Source organism: Zalophus californianus, chromosome 17, assembly GCF_009762305.2.
Source record: "Zalophus californianus isolate mZalCal1 chromosome 17, mZalCal1.pri.v2, whole genome shotgun sequence".
NCBI classification, from domain to species: Eukaryota; Metazoa; Chordata; class Mammalia; order Carnivora; family Otariidae; genus Zalophus; species Zalophus californianus.
The window spans coordinates 35,087,914-35,104,934 of record NC_045611.1 but is presented as its reverse complement, the minus strand read 5'-3'; the positions used below and the strand labels follow the sequence as shown (position 1 = coordinate 35,104,934).

The window sequence follows — 17,021 nt, the reverse complement described above, 5'->3', positions numbered from 1 at the left end:
ATACAGTGCTCCCAAGAGTACAGTATGATGTGGAAAAGAGAAAAAAGGAATGACTTGACAGGGGAGAAACCTGACAAATACTACCTCAACCAGGTGATCAGGGTCAACATCAACAGTGATAAGTCATGGGGATAGCACGTGTCTTTGATATAATGGGATGAGGAGGGCGCTTTACTTCTGTGGTCCTCCTCCCCAAAACCCATAATTCCAGTCTAATCATAGGAAAAATAACAGACAAATCCTAATTGAGGAACATTCTACAAAATACATGACCAGTACTACTTAAAACTTTCAAGTTCATCAAAAAACAAGGAAAATCTAAGAAATTGCCACAGCCAAGAAGAGCCTAAGGAAACATGATGACTGTATCCTGGATGGGATCCTGAAACAAAAAAAAGGGGGGGGGGACATTAGGTAAAAACTAAGGAAAGCTAAATGAAGTATGGATATTAGTCAATAATGATGTATCAATATGTGTTCATTAATCTTAACACATATGTAAGATTTTAATAGTGAAGTAAGATGCAATAACCGTCTGTACTGTTTTCACAACTTTTCTGTAACCAAAACTATCCTTAAAAAATAGCTGACTTTTTTAAAATGAGTAAGAAAATATACACCAATTTCAAGATGATGGTTACCTCCAGGAGGCAAAGGAATGAGACCTGGAAGTTACACAGGGATTGCCCCATGACGTTGTAACATTTAACCATATATTTAAGAACGGAAACCCTGGAACCAGGCTGTCTATGCTCAGTGTCACTGAGTAATGTGGACCACCTGTGCTACCCAAGTTCTGAGGAAGGAGAGAACAGTATGGTGTGGGAGGAGAATGGGGTTAAGGAGAACTTATAGGAAGTGACACTAGAGCTGGGTGACTGCAAAAGAGAGAGATAAGAAGGAGAGTTTGAGAGAAAGCCCAGGTGAGGCATTCAGCTGATACTGGGTGTGTGGTACCTGCACAGTGAGGCTCTTAAGGGCACCACGTGAGCAAGACCAAACCCTGGGCAAAAGTCCCCCACCCTAACCCCAAGAGCCTTCCCATGAGACTTCGTGTTTGGCTATTTATCAGAAAGCCCTTCACAGCTTCCTCTACCCAAAGCATCATGCACAGCCCCATAGTCCCATCAGCTTTTCCAGATTTCCTGCAGGAAGGCAATGAAGGGGGATGCTCAGGGATGCTCAGACTGAGAAAAGTAAAGAAATTGGCTTCTCATCCTTGGATGGGTCCTTGGCTCCTTAAATAAATGCAATCCAGCCCTGGCCAGAGAGATAGGAGGAAGGAAATCTGGACATGGGCACAGCCTTGCATGCAGTCTTTCTACCACATTCTTATCCTCCCTGTTACTGTCACAACATGGGCATGAACAGCTAAGCCGTGGTCCCTGACCAGCTGTCTGTGACATCCCACAGCTTCTCGGCCACTTCCCCTGCCTGCCGTGCCCTGAGCGCTATGCAAAAGCTTAGTCTGAGCAAAGCAGAGGTAGAATGCAGGGCAGCTGATAAAGAAAGAGCTCACTACAAGTTCTGAAACCCATCTGAAATTATTTGGGGGAGAGAGAATCACAGAATCCAAGAATTAAAAGAATTCAAGAAAACATCAGCCATGGAAAACTCAGTGTCTCGAGTGAGAATTTTCTTCTAACCAACCAGACCATGATTCAGCAAGCCTTGGTAACAGACCCCAGTCACCTCTCAAGACAGCCCTCCTGGATATTTCGGCAAAGAAATGGATAGCCTGACTCTAGTCATGAGAAAATATCAGACAAACCCAAAGGAACATTCCACAAAACCACTGGCCTGTGGTCTTTAAAATTGTTTGCATTATGAAAGATTAACAGCAACTAAAGATACTTGACAGCTAAAAGCAATATCCAATCCTGCATTGGATCCTGGACCAGGAAAAAAAAAATTAAGCATGTTATTTTGGGACAACTGGGGAAACTTGAGTATGAACTGTAGGGTACATAGTAGCATTTTATCAAAGTAAAATTTTCTGATGTTGATAATTGTACAATTTGACAATTAATAATTGTGATAATTACAGTTATATAAGAGAATGTCTTTATTCCTAGGAAATATATACTACAGTATTTAGAGATAATGGAGCAAAATGTCTCCAATTTACTCTCAAATGTATCAGAAAAATAATAATTATGCATGGAGAGAGAATGTTAAAGCAAATGCGGCAAAATGTTAATTTGCAATTCGGAGTGAAGGGTAGTTAAAATTTCTTAGCATTATTGTTGTCACTTTTATGTAGTTTAAAATCATTTCAAAATAAAAAGTTAAACCTTTTTTTAAAGAAATAGCCCTAAAGGGAATGAATTGTTTTCTTTCTGTGGAACTGAACGTGATTTTCCTGCAGCAGTCACTCTGTGCTCAGGTGTCATGCGGGCTACATTTATCCTTCCTTACGTGCCCTCAGATGTGTGAAGACAATCATTGTGTTCCTCTGCTCACCCTCAGCAACCCATCTGCAATTTCTCCCCTGTCCAAACTACATGCCCCAGTCCCTAGAATCCAGATTTCCTCTTCCTGAGAGGGTGGGCTTCACCATCCATGGAGAACCATTACTATGACCTCTGTAATTTTTCTCGCTTTCCTAATGGCAACGAATCCTGGCAGCAAGCTGTCATGGGCTCATCTTAAGGGGTCTGGATTCCAAAATGCCAAACAGGAGACCAGGCCTCCCTGGCCATGTTCAGGTAATCAGAGTGCATAGGAAATTGGTGCTGGGAGGTAATTTCCTTGAGTACTCCACACGGAATGCAGAGTTATGATTACCTAAGATGGTTTGGAAGTGTTGCAACAGGAATGGCACCTTGCTAAATTTGGCAGCCTCGGGGGAAAATGAGACTTTTTAAATCAGGAAGTCTGCTTTGGCTAACGTCTCTATCCCCCGTCTGTCGTGCCATCCTCTGCCAGGCGTGAGGAGATGCCTGGAGCGGCAAATCTGCTTGCTGGCAGCTAGGGGGTGGGGGTGGGGGGGGCCTGATGGGAGCTGAAAGGAGTGAAGACAGGACCAGGCCAGGGCCCCTGCAGCTATCATGACTCTGTTCCTGGCAGCCTTTTTCCACTCATAGCATCTGAGGTTTGGCAGGGGATGGAAGAAGGTCCCTGGTGCATCCATCCCTCTGCTTTCTGGCAGGGCATTCCTAACCTGACCTCAATGGACCTGACAAGGTAGAAGCAGGAAGGACTCTCTTTAGAGCAGTGGATTATGGACCACATATGATTTACAGGTCCATTTTATTTGGCCTGTACAGTTTTTAAATTTTTCTGAATTTGAATTAGGAGATATCATATTAAAAGAGAAAAGACCTCTGGCCAGTGATGAAACATCAAGAGCTCTGCAAGCCCATGTGGCTACAATCCCCTCATACTGAGCAACAGCAACCCTTTTTTTGCCACAATTCCACCACTCCTTATTGTCTCCCCAACTCTGGGGCTCTGGGGACTCAGCATTTATCCTCACCTTTGCACTGCTCTTTTCCTTATAGTAGATCCATTTTTCTCTATCCTTGCTCTACAAAAGTAGAGGACAAAAGATACCTAGAGGGCGTTTCAAGAAGAAATATTTTCCACATCTACTTACTTTGCTCAATTATGTTCCATTTCTGCCTCTCTAACCTAGAAAATTAACAAGTAGCAATTCTTGTTTCAGAATTGGATTCTTAGTGTTCCTTTGTGCCCATAATGGAAGTCCTTCCTTAGCATTCCCCTGCATCAGTCAAATGCAGATATACTGTTAATGATAAAATCCTTCCCAGATAAGAGATTATGACCCTGTTGATTTCTTGATAAATCCATTCTTAATTTTAAGCCACCCAAACAACCAATATCAAATGGTCTTATATCCTCTCCCCAACTCCCATAGCCCCTTCCTCCATGCCCTGGCCAGCCTCCAGCTCAGAGGAGAAGCTCTGTCCAGCTGTCCCCAGCACCCAAGTGGGTAGCCAGACCCAGGACGAGGGGCTGCTTTTGGGAGAGAGAGGCAGGAGGTGAAGAGAGGGCAGAAGGAATCTCAAACAGGTGAGAGGATGCTAAGCCTGGGGAGCAAGAACAGGGGTCCCACACAGTGACCTCTGATGAAGTCTCCAAATGAGGTCACCCATTCAGTTACAGAGATATTCTGACAAGATGGAAGGAAGATGAGAACTCCCATCTTAGACCTGTGGGAACCACGCGGGGGTGCACAGTGAATTTAAGTTGCTTTTCGTTCTCTTAAATTTAAAAGTCCTGTGATTAAACTGTGAACAAGACAGTGTGTCCATGTGTGTGTGTTAAAAGACTTCGTTTATTCAATGTAGGCTTTTGTATGTCACAGATTTGGATATCCTGGCTTGGCATTTCTACTTTTTCTTGTACATACCAGTGGGCTCCAAAGACAGAAGTGCCCCAAGCCTCCCTTCTACTCTGGGAAGCCACAGGTCCCTGCCGACTCCCACGTGGGCAGCCACGTTTGATGTGGTGTCACCCCCCACAGCCTGTCCTGGGGAAGACAGATGGGCATTGGGGGCTGATTGCTTCAGAGAGAAGCTCTACCTGTGCCAGAAATGCTAGCGTCCTGGTCCCGAGGAGGAGGAAGGGTCCAAAGTCCCGGGGCTCAGCGGCTGTTGCCTGCTGCCTGTTAGCCTGAGTCTTCTTCCATCCACGGACCTCAGATTCAGCTTCCCTGTCCCACCTACCTGGAGCCCTCTTCTCCAACTGCCCCATTCAACTGTCGCTCCCACCACGCCCGTGGAGGGAACTCTGGGGGACCAGCATTCCCTCTGCCACATTAAAGGGCACTGCCCCGTCCCACTCCTTCAGTGACAGCCCCAGTTCCCGCAGTGTGCTTGCACAGCCGCCCCTTCCTAGCCTGTCACATCATAGCTTTGTATAAGTAAAGGAGAAAATGCCCCCCAGCAGCCGCCATTCTACAGGTGAGGAGCGTGAGGAATGAGAGGCCCTTCATGACTGGCTTGGGACAAGGCTGAGACCAGTAGCCAAGTCTCCTGACTCCCAGTCAGGGACCTCCCTCTCCATGCTCCTGCAAAGGTAAAGCAACTCTGAGGTCAAGGGGTGAGGTGTGTGTGTTGGGGCCAGGGGTTCTCCAATCTTCAAAACAGAGAAAAGCTCATTCATTTATCCAAAAATAAAAGGTAACCTGAGCTCTTTTTTTTTTCTTGAATTAAATGAAAGGTGAGGCAGGACCTGGCTCTGACAGCTAATTCTTACATATAAAAGTTTCCCATTTACCTTTGCAAACTCCGGAGGGCAGAACTTTTCCAATGTCTTAAGATCCTTCAAGTGCCTGGCCACGGGGCCTTGCTCAGCGTTGGCTGAAGGAATTCCAGAGTGGCCAGGGAATGGTTGGGAGCAGGCAAATCTCTAAATTCGGAAATGACAAATCTGGATTCACTTTTAAGAATTATTTGGACACCTTGGAAGACCTTCCCCCCCACCTGACTCCCATGGATTTTATGTCACATTTTACTGGAATATTTCAAGCCTGCCCAAAGCCTCTTCCCACTTTTATCCTGGTCAATCCTTGTCCCCTGCTGGCTGTTTCTGGATTGCAGTTCCCAGGGGAGGCTGCCACCACCCAACAGGGTACTTCTATTCCTGCCCAAAAGGGAGGTGGGAAGTGGGGAGAGTCTGTACTTGATTGCTGGTTGCCAGTAGAAAAAGATACAAGGAGGAAGGCTCCCTGGCCTCAGTGGAAGGCTGGCCTGCAGAAGCTGTCCTTATGCAGGGCTGTGTCCCCTTTTTTTTTGCCTCCATGCCTTCCTCCATAAATGCAAATCACTGCTGATAATATCACTTGACATTTGTAGAGCCCTTTGTCTACCATGAAGTTCTTCTCCCTTTTATTACTTGATCTTCACAACCACCCTGGGAGGTCTCTGAAACACAGCCCAGACTTGCTTTTGCAATTTCCAAACAGATTTGAATGCTGTCAAGCTTATAGCAAATTGATGAGCAGTTTTTCCTTTGAGTTCATCGAAGGTCTGGCAGAGATGGATCTCTACTGAGACACGTGGTATTTTGGTACTACATAAAGACGATTGTTTGGACTGTCAGGTCACTGATTCTGGAGTGAAATGATGGAGGGGGGTTGTGCAGTCTCTGCCAAAGAGGGCCTGAAGAAACGAACAGACAAGCCCCTGTCCCAGACAGTGTGGACACCCACGAGAGGCCAGGACACTGAGATCTGAGCAGGGGGTAGACACCCCCACCCCGGGGCTGAGGGGGGCAAGAGAACCCATTGGAGTACAGGAAGAAAATATTAGAAATCCTTTCTACGGACGCCTGGGTGGCTAGGTCAGTTGAGTGTCTGCCTTTGGCTTAGGTCATGATCTCGGGGTCCTGGGATCAAATCCCACATCAGGCTCTCTGCTCAGCAGGGAGTCTGCTTCTCTGTGCCCTCTCTCTCAAATAAATAAATAAAATCTTAAAAAAAAGAAATCCTTTCTATATTCTTCCTCATCCTTACAAAAATAATATTTTTCTGTATGAATATAATGGGACAGTAATATACATGTATATGCTATACATCATTTTCAAATAAATATATATGCATGTATCGGGAGTCTGTGCCCCCAAACACCGATGGTGGTGCTGGGTGGAAGGTTTCAAGAGCACTCCTCTTGATCATTTCCCCAGCTCTGAAGCTCAGTGAGGCCTTTAATCCAAAGCGAGTCTGTCTCAATTCTCCCTAACCCCCCCTTTACTGGCATATCTTCAATAAACCGTAAAAGACATGAGCTCAATCAATCTCAAAAGTATTTTTGTAAATAACTTTTTTTAAAGATTTTATTTATTTATTTAAGAGAGACCAGGGGAAGGGGCAAAGGGAGAGGGAGAAGCAGACTCCCCACTGAGTGTGGAGCCCTCCAAGGGGCTGGACCCAGGACCCTGAAATCATGACCTGAACTGAAGGTGGACACTTAACTGACTGAGCCACCTAGGCACCCCTGTAAATAACTCTAAATATATATATGTGTGTGTGTGTGTGTGTGTGTGTGTGTGTGTGTGTTTCTGTATATATACAGAAATCAGTGTGTGGCATTGCAGAGTCAGTAGCATATAGTGGTTAAGAATAGAAATTCTGGAATCAGATCTGGGCTCAAACCTCTAAATTTCAGTTTCCCCGACTACAAAATGAGAACACTAACTTCAAAGCATTGGAAGTTAATTGAGGATTAGATAACATAAGGGAAGTGCTTAACACCATGCCTAAAACATTGTAAACACTCAATACGTGGTAGTTATTAGTGCAAATAATAATTTTTTTTTTTAATTAGCAGGATCTCAGGAGAAATAAGCATCCGACCTTCTGGGTCACTGTTGGAATCTGTCCAATGGAAGTACACAAAGAATCTGCTAAAGGAAGGGGCTTGGGTTTTTCATTTCTGTTTGTTTGCCTTATGAACTAAGGAAGGAGCTGCAGAAGGAAGAGCAAACAAAGTTGATGTCAAATGAATTGGAAAGTAGTTTGGAATTTGAATTGGCTTTTAAAACAAACATAGGTTAATGAAGCAGAAACACATATCTGCAACAATTAGAGTACAAGCTCTCTAATAAACGACAAAACATGTTCTTGGGCAGAAAGCATGAGTTCTGGCCTCAGCTTCACCACTCAGATCTTAAGATAAGTCCCTTGGCTCAGAGCTGAGCCGGTGAACACAAAAGCTCCCCACACAGGAAAGGTGGCCCTCCCTTCTCAGGACCGGGAAAACTTGGCTTATTGTGAACAGCTTTATTTTTTTTTCTCTAAATGGCTAAGTTGTGAAGATCTTTTTTTTTAAAGAATTTATTTATTTATTTGATGGGGCGGGGGGGTTGGGAAGACCACAAGCAGGGGGAGCAGCAGAGGGAGAGGGAGAAGCAGGCTCCCCGCTGAGCAAGGAGCCTGATGGATGCGGGGCTCGATCCCAGGACCCTGGGATCATGACCTGAGCCAAAGGCAGATGCTTAATATTTAACCAACTGAGACACCTAGGTTCCCCCAAGTTGTGAAGATCTTGTAATACATCTTCGTTCCCTCCTCTCACTTAAGGAGCTCAGAGTGAAAACTCTCAGCTATCTCTAACAACGGACAGTACACAATCTTGTGGCATGCATAAGAGGGAAATGATGTCCGTAGAAGTGTTCTGTAAGCTCTAAGTCATGAGCCAGACACAACCCCAGAATTGTGAGGTATATCGATGGGTGTGGAGAGAAGAGGTGGGGAGCATTTCAAGGAGTGCTGAGTGGGACTGAGGCCCTCATATTGTAACAGAAGCTTCTGGATCAGTACAATTGTTGCTAGAATGCAGCTCATATGACAAAGCACTTGGGAGCCAAGGATTTGGCAAGAACTATTATTATTAAATCAGAAAATTGTACTTCTCTTTGCTGTAATGAGAAATGGTTTTGCCTTAATACTGTTCACACTTGCTGCAATGGTGGCCAGAATTGGGTAAGGGTAGGCCAGGCATCAGAACTAGAACTTCTGCGAAGGGGCCAGCCCATCCACCCCTTACCCTGAGCAGGCCATGCCTGACCACAGCGCTTGCTGTCTGCCTGTTCCTCCTTCTCAATGCCTTTCCTCCCTGATTCAGATTCGAATTTCAAGCAGGCTATTAAAAGCCAGTGGTGTAGGCAGGGCACCTTCACTGTCTGGGACTCAGTTTCCCTCTATAAAATCAAGAACTGAATTAAATCAGGGTTTTTAACCTTTTTTGTGCCATAGATCTCTTTGGCATTCTAGTGCGTTCTTACGATAGTGCTTCTATTGTATAAAATAAAGTACATAGGATTGCAAAGAAAACCAATCATAATGAAACATGGTTAAAAAGCCAAATTTGGATATTATAATGTTTCTATGTTGATGTGTTAAACAAAATGATCTAGCAGTAGGTCTAATAACTACTCTAATTCAAAGCAGTGATGCACAGGATATTTTCAGATACCTGAAACAAGTGAAATGAGATTTGAGAATATCTATGATTCTGTTGGTGATAAAGTCACAGGTAATAATAATACTATTATAGTTTGTTACCTCATTCATAATCGTGGAAATGCTAAATTTCAGTGAGGAAAAATAAAGACACAATTTTTCCCCATCCAAATTCACGGGTCCTCTGAACCTAGCTCAAGAGTCCATGGACCACAGGCTAGGGAACATCCAGACTAAAATCTCTGAAGTTGCTTCTGACTCTGACACAGTTGAATTCCAGAGAGTTATTTAAATGAATCAGGGGGAAATAGAATAGGGGACATTTAGGATAACGGGGTGAAATTTTACTATCTTATCAGCAGGCACTGTAGTATATCATAGGGCGGAAACTAGTTTTGTTTACAGAAGTGCTTTATTAGGTCTCCTGGAATAGACTATGAGACCCTTGTGACTTGTCGGGCAGGAAAAGCCATCAGAAATCAAGAACTGAACTGCTCTGCATAACACATGTCCAGGAACTGGGAGGTGAGGGCAGAGCGAACCCAGAGAACGTTGGCATGGAGGACACTGGAGTCTGAGGGACTAGACATGGAGAGACTCCTCAAGAAGATGGTGCCTGGTGTCCAATTAGAGGTTGTTGTGTTACCAGGATAGAAACCCCTCTTTTGGCCCAAAACTTCACTGAAGTCATCTACAAGTACAAAGGAAATAAAGGAAAGTGCTGGGTTCTCCCAGGACAACGTGATGGAGAAAAGGAGAGTCCACATTGCCTACTGAAATGTTCAGGGGGTCTGAAATAAAAGAGGTCAGAAAAATAAAATGTCCTGAAAATACATAAACTTTGAGGAACACATTAAAATGAGGGTTTAAAAATCTACCCCCCAAATAATTATAAGAACATATTATGAGCAACTATATGCTAGCAAATTAGATAATCTGGAAGAAATGGATGCACTCCTAGAGATGTACCAACTACCAAAACTGAACCAGGAAGAAATAGAGAACCTGAACAGACCTATAACCACTAAGGAAATTGAAGCAGTCATTAAAAATCTCCCAACAAACAAGAGCCCAGGGCCAGATGGCTTCCCGGGGGAATTCTACCAAACATTTAAAGAAGAATTAGTACCTATTCTTCTGAAACTGTTCCAAAAAATAGAAATGGAAGGAAAACTTCCAAACTCATTTTATGAGGCCACCATTCCCTTGATCCCCAAACCAGACAAAGACCCCAACAAAAAGGAGAATTACAGACCAATATCCTTGATGAACATGGATGCAAAAGTTCTCACCAAAATACTCGTCAGTAGGATCCAACAATACATTAAAAGGATTATTCACCATGAACAAGTGGGATTCATCCCTGGGCTGCAAGGCTGGTTCAACATCCGCAAATCAATCGACGTGATACAATATATTAACAAAAGAAAGAACAAGAGTCATATGATCCTCTCAATAGATGCAGAAAAAGCATTTGACAAAGTACAGCATCCTTTCTTGATCAAAACTCTTCAGAGTATAAGGATAGAGGGTACATACTTCGATATCATAAAAGCCATCTATGAAAAACCCACAGCAAATATCATTCTCAATGGGAAAAAACTGAGAGCTTTCCCCCTAAGGTCAGGAACATGGGCAGGGATGTCCACTATCACCACTGCTATTCAACATAGTACTAGAAGTCCTAGCCACAGCAATCAGACAACAAAAAGAAATCAAAGGCATCCAAATCAGCAAAGAGGAAGTCCAACTCTCACTCTTTGCAGATGATATGATACTTTATGTGGAAAACCCAAAAGACTCCACCCTAAAACTGCTAGAACTCATACAGGAATTCAGTAAAGTGGCAGGATATAAAACCAATGCACAGAAATTGGTGGCATTCCTATACACCAACAACAAGACAGAAGAGAGAGAAATTAAGGAGTCGATCTCATTTACAAAGGCATCCAAAACCATAAGATACCTAGGAATAAATCTAACCAAAGAGGCAAAGAATCTGTACTCAGAAAACTATAAAACACTTATGAAAGAAATTGAAGAAGACACAAAGAAATGGAAAAACGTTCCATGCTCATGGATTGGGAGAACCAACATTGTGAAGATGTCAATGCTACCTAGAGCAATCTACACATTCAATGCAATCCCCATCAAAATACCGTCCACTTTTTTCAAAGAAATGGAACAAATAATCCTAAAATTTGTATGGAACCAGAAGAGACCCCGAATAGCCAGAGGAATATTGAAAAAGAAAAGAAAAGCTGGTGGCATCACAATTCCGGACTTCCAGCTCTTTTACAAAGCTGTCATCATCAAGACAGTATGGTACTGGCACAAAAACAGACACATAGATCAATGGAACAGAATCGAGAGCCCAGAAATGGACCCTCAACTCTATGGTCAACTTATCTTTGACAAAGCAGGAAAGAATGTCCAATGGCAAAAAGACAGTCTCTTCAACAAATGGTGTTGGGAAAATTGGACAGCCACATGCAGAAGAATGAAACTGGACTATTTCCTTACACCACACACAAAAATAGACTCCAAATGGTTGAAAGACCTAAACGTGAGACAGGAGTCCATCAGAATCCTAAAGGAGAACACAGGCAGCAACCTCTTCGACCTCAGCCACAGCAACTTCTTCCTAGAAACATCACCAAAGGCAAGGGAAGCAAGGGCAAAAATGAACTATTGGGATTTCATCAAGATAAAAAGCTTTTTTTTAAGATAAAAAGCTTTTGCATAGCAAAAGAAACAGACAACAAAACCAAAAGACAACAGACAGAATGGGAGAAAATATTTGCAAATGACATAACAGATAAAGGGCTAGTATCCAAAATCTATAAAGAACTTATCAAACTCAACACCCAAAGAACAAATAATCCAATCAAGAAATGGGCAGAAGACATGAACAGACATTTTTCCAAGGAAGACATCCAAATGGCCAACAGACACATGAAAAAGTGCTCCACATCGCTCGGCATCAGGGAAATCCAAATCAAAACCTCAATGAGATACCACCTCACACCAGTCAGAATGGCTCAAATTAACAAGTCAGGAAACGACAGATGTTGGCGGGGATGTGGAGAAAGGGGAACCCTCCTATGCTGTTGGTGGGAATGCAAGCTGGTGCAACCCCTCTGGAAAACAGTATGGAGGTCCCTCAAACAGTTGAAAAGAGAGCTACCATACGATCCAGCAATTGCACTACTGGGTATTTACCACAAAGATACAAATGTAGGGATCCGAAGGGGTACGTGCACCCCAATGTTTTAGCAGCAATATCCACAATAGCCAAACTGTGGAAAGAGCCAAGATGTCCATCGACAGATGAATGGCTAAAGAAGAGGTGGTATATATACACAATGGAATATTATGCAGCCATCAAAAGGAATGAGATCTTGCCATTTACAACTACATGGATGGAACTGGAGGGTGTTATGCTCAGTGAAATAAGTCAATCAGAGAAAGACATGTATCATATGACCTCACTGATATGAGGAATTCTTAATCTCAGGAAACAAACTGAGGGTTGCTTGAGTGGTGGTGGGTGGGAGGGATGGGGTGGCTGGGTGATAGACATTGGGTAGGGTATGTGCTATGGTGAGTGCTGTGAATTGTGCAACACTGTTGAATCACAGATCTGTACTTCTGAAACAAATAATGCAACATATGTTAAGAAAAAAGAAAAAGAAGAAGAAGATAGCAGGAGGGGAAGAATGAAGGGGAGTAAGTCAGAGGGGGAGACGAACCATGAGAGATGATGGACTCTGAAAAACAAACTGAGGGTTCTAGAGGGGAGGAGGGTAGGGGGATGGGTTAGCCTGGTGATGGGTATTAAAGAGGGCACATTCTGCATGCACAAACAATGAATCATGGAACACTACATCAAAAACTAATGATGTAATATATGGTGATTAACATAACAATAAAAAATTTAAAAAGAAAAGAATGGCTCAAATGAACAAGTCAGGAAATGACAGATGTTGGCGGGGATGCGGAGAAAGGGGAACCCTCCTACACTGTTGGTGGGAATGCAAGCTGGTGCAGCCACTCTGGAAAACAGTATGGAGGTTCCTCAAAAAGTTGAAAATAGAGCTACCACATGACCCAGCAATTGCACTACTGGGTATTTACCCCAAAGATACAAATTTAGTGATCCGAAGAGGTACGTGCACTCCTATGTTTATAGCAGCAATGTCCACAAGAGCCAAACTATGGAAAGAGCCAAGATGTCCATCAACAGATGAATAGATAAAGAAGATGTGGTATATATATATACACAATGGAATATTATGCAGCCATCAAAAGGAATGAAATCTTGCCATTTGCAATGACATGGATGGAACTGGAGGGTATTATGCTGAGTGAAATAAGTCAATCAGAGAAAGACATGTATCACATGATCTCACTGATATGAGGAACTCTTAATCTCAGGAAACAAACTGAGGGTTGCTGGAGTGGTGGGGGGTGGGAGGGATTGGGTGGCTGTGTGATAGACATTGGGGAGGGTATGTGCTATGGTGAGCGCTGTGAATTGTGTAAGACTGTTGAATCACAGACCTGAACCTCTGAAACAAATAATACATTATATGTTAAAAAAAAAAAAAAGAAGATAGCAGGAAGGGAAAAATGAAATGGACTCTGAGAAACAAACTGAGGGTTGTAGAGGGGAGGGGTGTGGGGGAATGGGTTAGCCTGGTGATGGGTATTAAGGAGGGCACATTCTGCGTGGAGCACTGGGTGTTATATGCAAACAATGAATCATGGAACACTACATCAAAAACTATTGATGTAATGTATGGTGATTAACATAATATAATAAAATGTAAAAAAACTCTTTGGATAATTTCTAGTCATTTTTTTTTCTATATGCAGTCCAATTCTGCACATACAGATTTTCCCTATCCTTATTTTTTTATTAATTTTCTTCCCCTTTCTAATCATCCTGTTGATCTCCTTTCTTAGATTCCTTAAATATGCTTACCCATATATACACCAATGTTAGAACTAATGCTATTAAATAATAAATAACTTTCTCTTTGACTTTAAAAACAAAACAAAACAAAACAAAAAAAGAACCTTCCCCCTTGGGACGCCTGGGTGGCTCAGTCAGTTAAGCATCTGCCTTCGGCTCAGGTCATGATCCCAGGGTCCTGGGATTGAGGCCTGCATTGGGCTCCCTGCTCAGAGGGAAGTCTCTTTCTCCCTCTGCCTGCCGCTTCCCCTTCTTGTGCTTTTTCTCTCTTTCTCTGACAAATAAATAAATAAAATCTTTAAAAAAAAATAAAATAAAACCCTCCTGTCCAGATCACATAGGACAGAATAATCTTGGCTAACCTCTGAGTTCTCAGAGTGTGGTCCCTGATCAGCTGCATCGGCAACATCTGGAAACTTGTTAAATAGGCAAATTCTTAAGCCCCAGACCCACTAATTCAGAAAGTTTGGGGGTGGGACCCAGCAAGCTGTGTTTTAATCCTCCAAGCGATGCTGGTGCTCATTCAAGTTTGAGAGCCCCTGCCATCGGGCAACTTTATGTTTATAATTACATCCCAGCATCATCTACCCCATAAAGTTATCCAATCCAATTTCCCACACATACAGAATCCCTGCCAGCACTCAGCCTTGGAGGAATGCTCTAAGCCTGTGAGATATCAGCTATGTCCCCTCACCCCATACCCAGGAGAGCTGTCAGAGTAAGCTTCCAGCCACTGAGAATTCCCTGTCCCAAACAGCTACTCCCTAGGGGGACTTTTCCAATGACCTGAACATCTGGGCCTTCAGGGCCTGGGGCTGACCTTTGGAGTGACTTCTAGAGGAGGCCCTTCAGGAAAGTGAAGAGTGATCCTGGTTCCCTGGTGGCTTTCCTATGAACAGCTCCCATTTAGCAGCGTTTCTCTTAAAATGGAGGGTCCAGAGCTGGGAATGATACAGGGCAGGGCCAGGGCCAGTGGTACCATTGCTTCCTTTCATTTGTCCATCCACCTGTTGTCACTGTGGACCACATCACATAGCTTATGGGAAGTTGTTTGCTGCATTGGACCAGGAGGAAGGGTAGCTAGGAGAAGGCTAGGCCTGAGGATAAATTAGGTCCTTTAAAACCCCTGGGGACCTCTTAACTCTAGAGAACAAACTGATGGTGACCAGAGGGGAGGTGGTTGGGGGGTGGGGGAAGTAAGTTATGGGGATAAAGGAGGGCATTTGTCCTGATGAGCACCAGGCGATCGATGGAAGTTGAATCATTTTATTGTATACCTGAAACTAATATTACACTGTATGGTCACTAACTGGAATTAAAAAAATTAAAACAACAAATCAATTGATTAATTAATTAGTTAAGGACTAAAAATAAAAAATAAAAAACCTGGGCACCAAAAATACTCTGATCTCCTCCCCACCAGAATGTAATTGAGAATACACATAACAGCAAACCATTACATAAGTGTAAGGAAGTAGAACCAAGTTCTGCATTCACTCATTACAATGACTTTTGCATTATTTTTGAAATATCAAATATTAATTTCTAAAATTTTATTACAAAATTGTTCAGATGACCAAAAATACATATTTAAGAATTATTTAAAGAAAACAAAATCATATACTTAACCAGTCAGCTTAAAAAAATATTACCAATATTGTTAAAGTATACATATAATTTTTCAAAAAGTTCTGTTTTATTGCTGTTTGGAGCCAATGGTACTCAAGTTTTGCTTCACATTAGATTCACCTAAAACTTTAAAAATCCCAAGGCTCAGTCTCCACCTTAAACAATGAATCAGAACTTCAAGGAGTGGACATCAGTGTTTTAAGGATTCCTTGGGTAATTCTAATCATTCCAGAAGGAGAAGCTGCTTCAAGGGAAGGTGGAGAAGGGCTCTATCTTGTGTGCTCTACCTCAGGGGTCCACACTTCCCCTGGTGGATTCTCAGTGGCTTTAGATCAGAAACCAGCAGGCTCTCCCTCATTTCTGGGAAGAGCCTGCCATCTGCTGGCCAACTCCGGGAAAATATGGCCACTACAGCTGGCCTGGTTCGAAGGATGCTTGGGTCAAGTATCATGGCCAAGGGGCAATCAGTTTCTGAAGCTCCTTCTCGCAGGTGATGAATGCAGTTGTTCCACAGCAGCTCTGGGAGGGGGCAGGTCAGGGCAAATAGAGTCACTTTCAACTTGCAGATAGGCATCTCTATTACCCCAGAGTTGGGACAGGATGGGAGCAGAAGGGGCTCCCAGGCACTCTTCAGGGCCTAAGAAGAAAAAGGCAAGGGCCCAGGGGAAAGGGATAAACTGAACAAAGGGATTTTTAAGAGAGAAAAGACACTCACCTAGGGAAAGTCCTTGGGAAGAGAAGCAGGGGTTACCTAAGAACCTCAGGAAGGGAACAGAAGGTGATGTACATGTCTCACTAATTCTGGAACTTGGGCTTTTTCCTCTGTTTGGTCCAAAGATTACATCAGCCTGTCATGGTTCTTTCCCAAGGGGATTTGTTGGCTGTTCTGTCTGCCTGGAACATTCTTTCTTGCACAAGCAAATATTTGTTCAGGTTTCAGGTCAGTAAACCACAACCTTGCTTCTACCTGGAAGCCTGCTTGAACTCTCCTCATCTCCGGCACCCTGTCCTTGCCTCCTGCCACTCAGTTCTGGAACCATCTGTTTACTTGTTTACTGTTCACTCATTCTCATAAGATCCCAAATTCCATGAGGAAAGGGACATCATTACACTCCCAGCACCTACCCCAATGCAAGAAACAGAGCAAGAATATTTGTTTACTGAATTGATTTTTCTTATGGCAAGACCAGATACTGTAATCTGAAAACAAAAAGAAAATACTTTGAAACGTATTTTGCCCCCAACAATGAGTTCTTTCTGGTGGTAAATTGAAAATAATTACCTTTTTCTATGTATATAGCTATAACTACTTGGGGGAGTAGGCAGACCAGTAATCTTATTTCCAGTTGGCACATGTTATAAACTAACTCTTTATTCCATCCATTTATGCTTTAATCAGTAAATAAACATGGTGGACAGCTACTATTTTGGGCCTGCCCAGTGTCCATATCCATTTCTCCTTCATGTAGTAAGACCATCCCAATT

At 43.1% G+C, this 17,021-nt stretch overlaps 1 protein-coding gene across 1 annotated transcript in view; it reads right to left on the bottom strand.

The window, feature by feature from the left end:
* Positions 1–4,685, bottom strand: part of ABCC12 (ATP binding cassette subfamily C member 12) — a 104,532-nt gene extending 99,847 nt beyond the window's left edge. The window contains 1 exon segment of the mRNA XM_027617235.2: positions 4,549–4,685. The gene's annotated coding sequence lies outside the window, so the exon portion shown is untranslated.
* Positions 4,686–17,021: the final 12,336 nt, after the last annotated feature.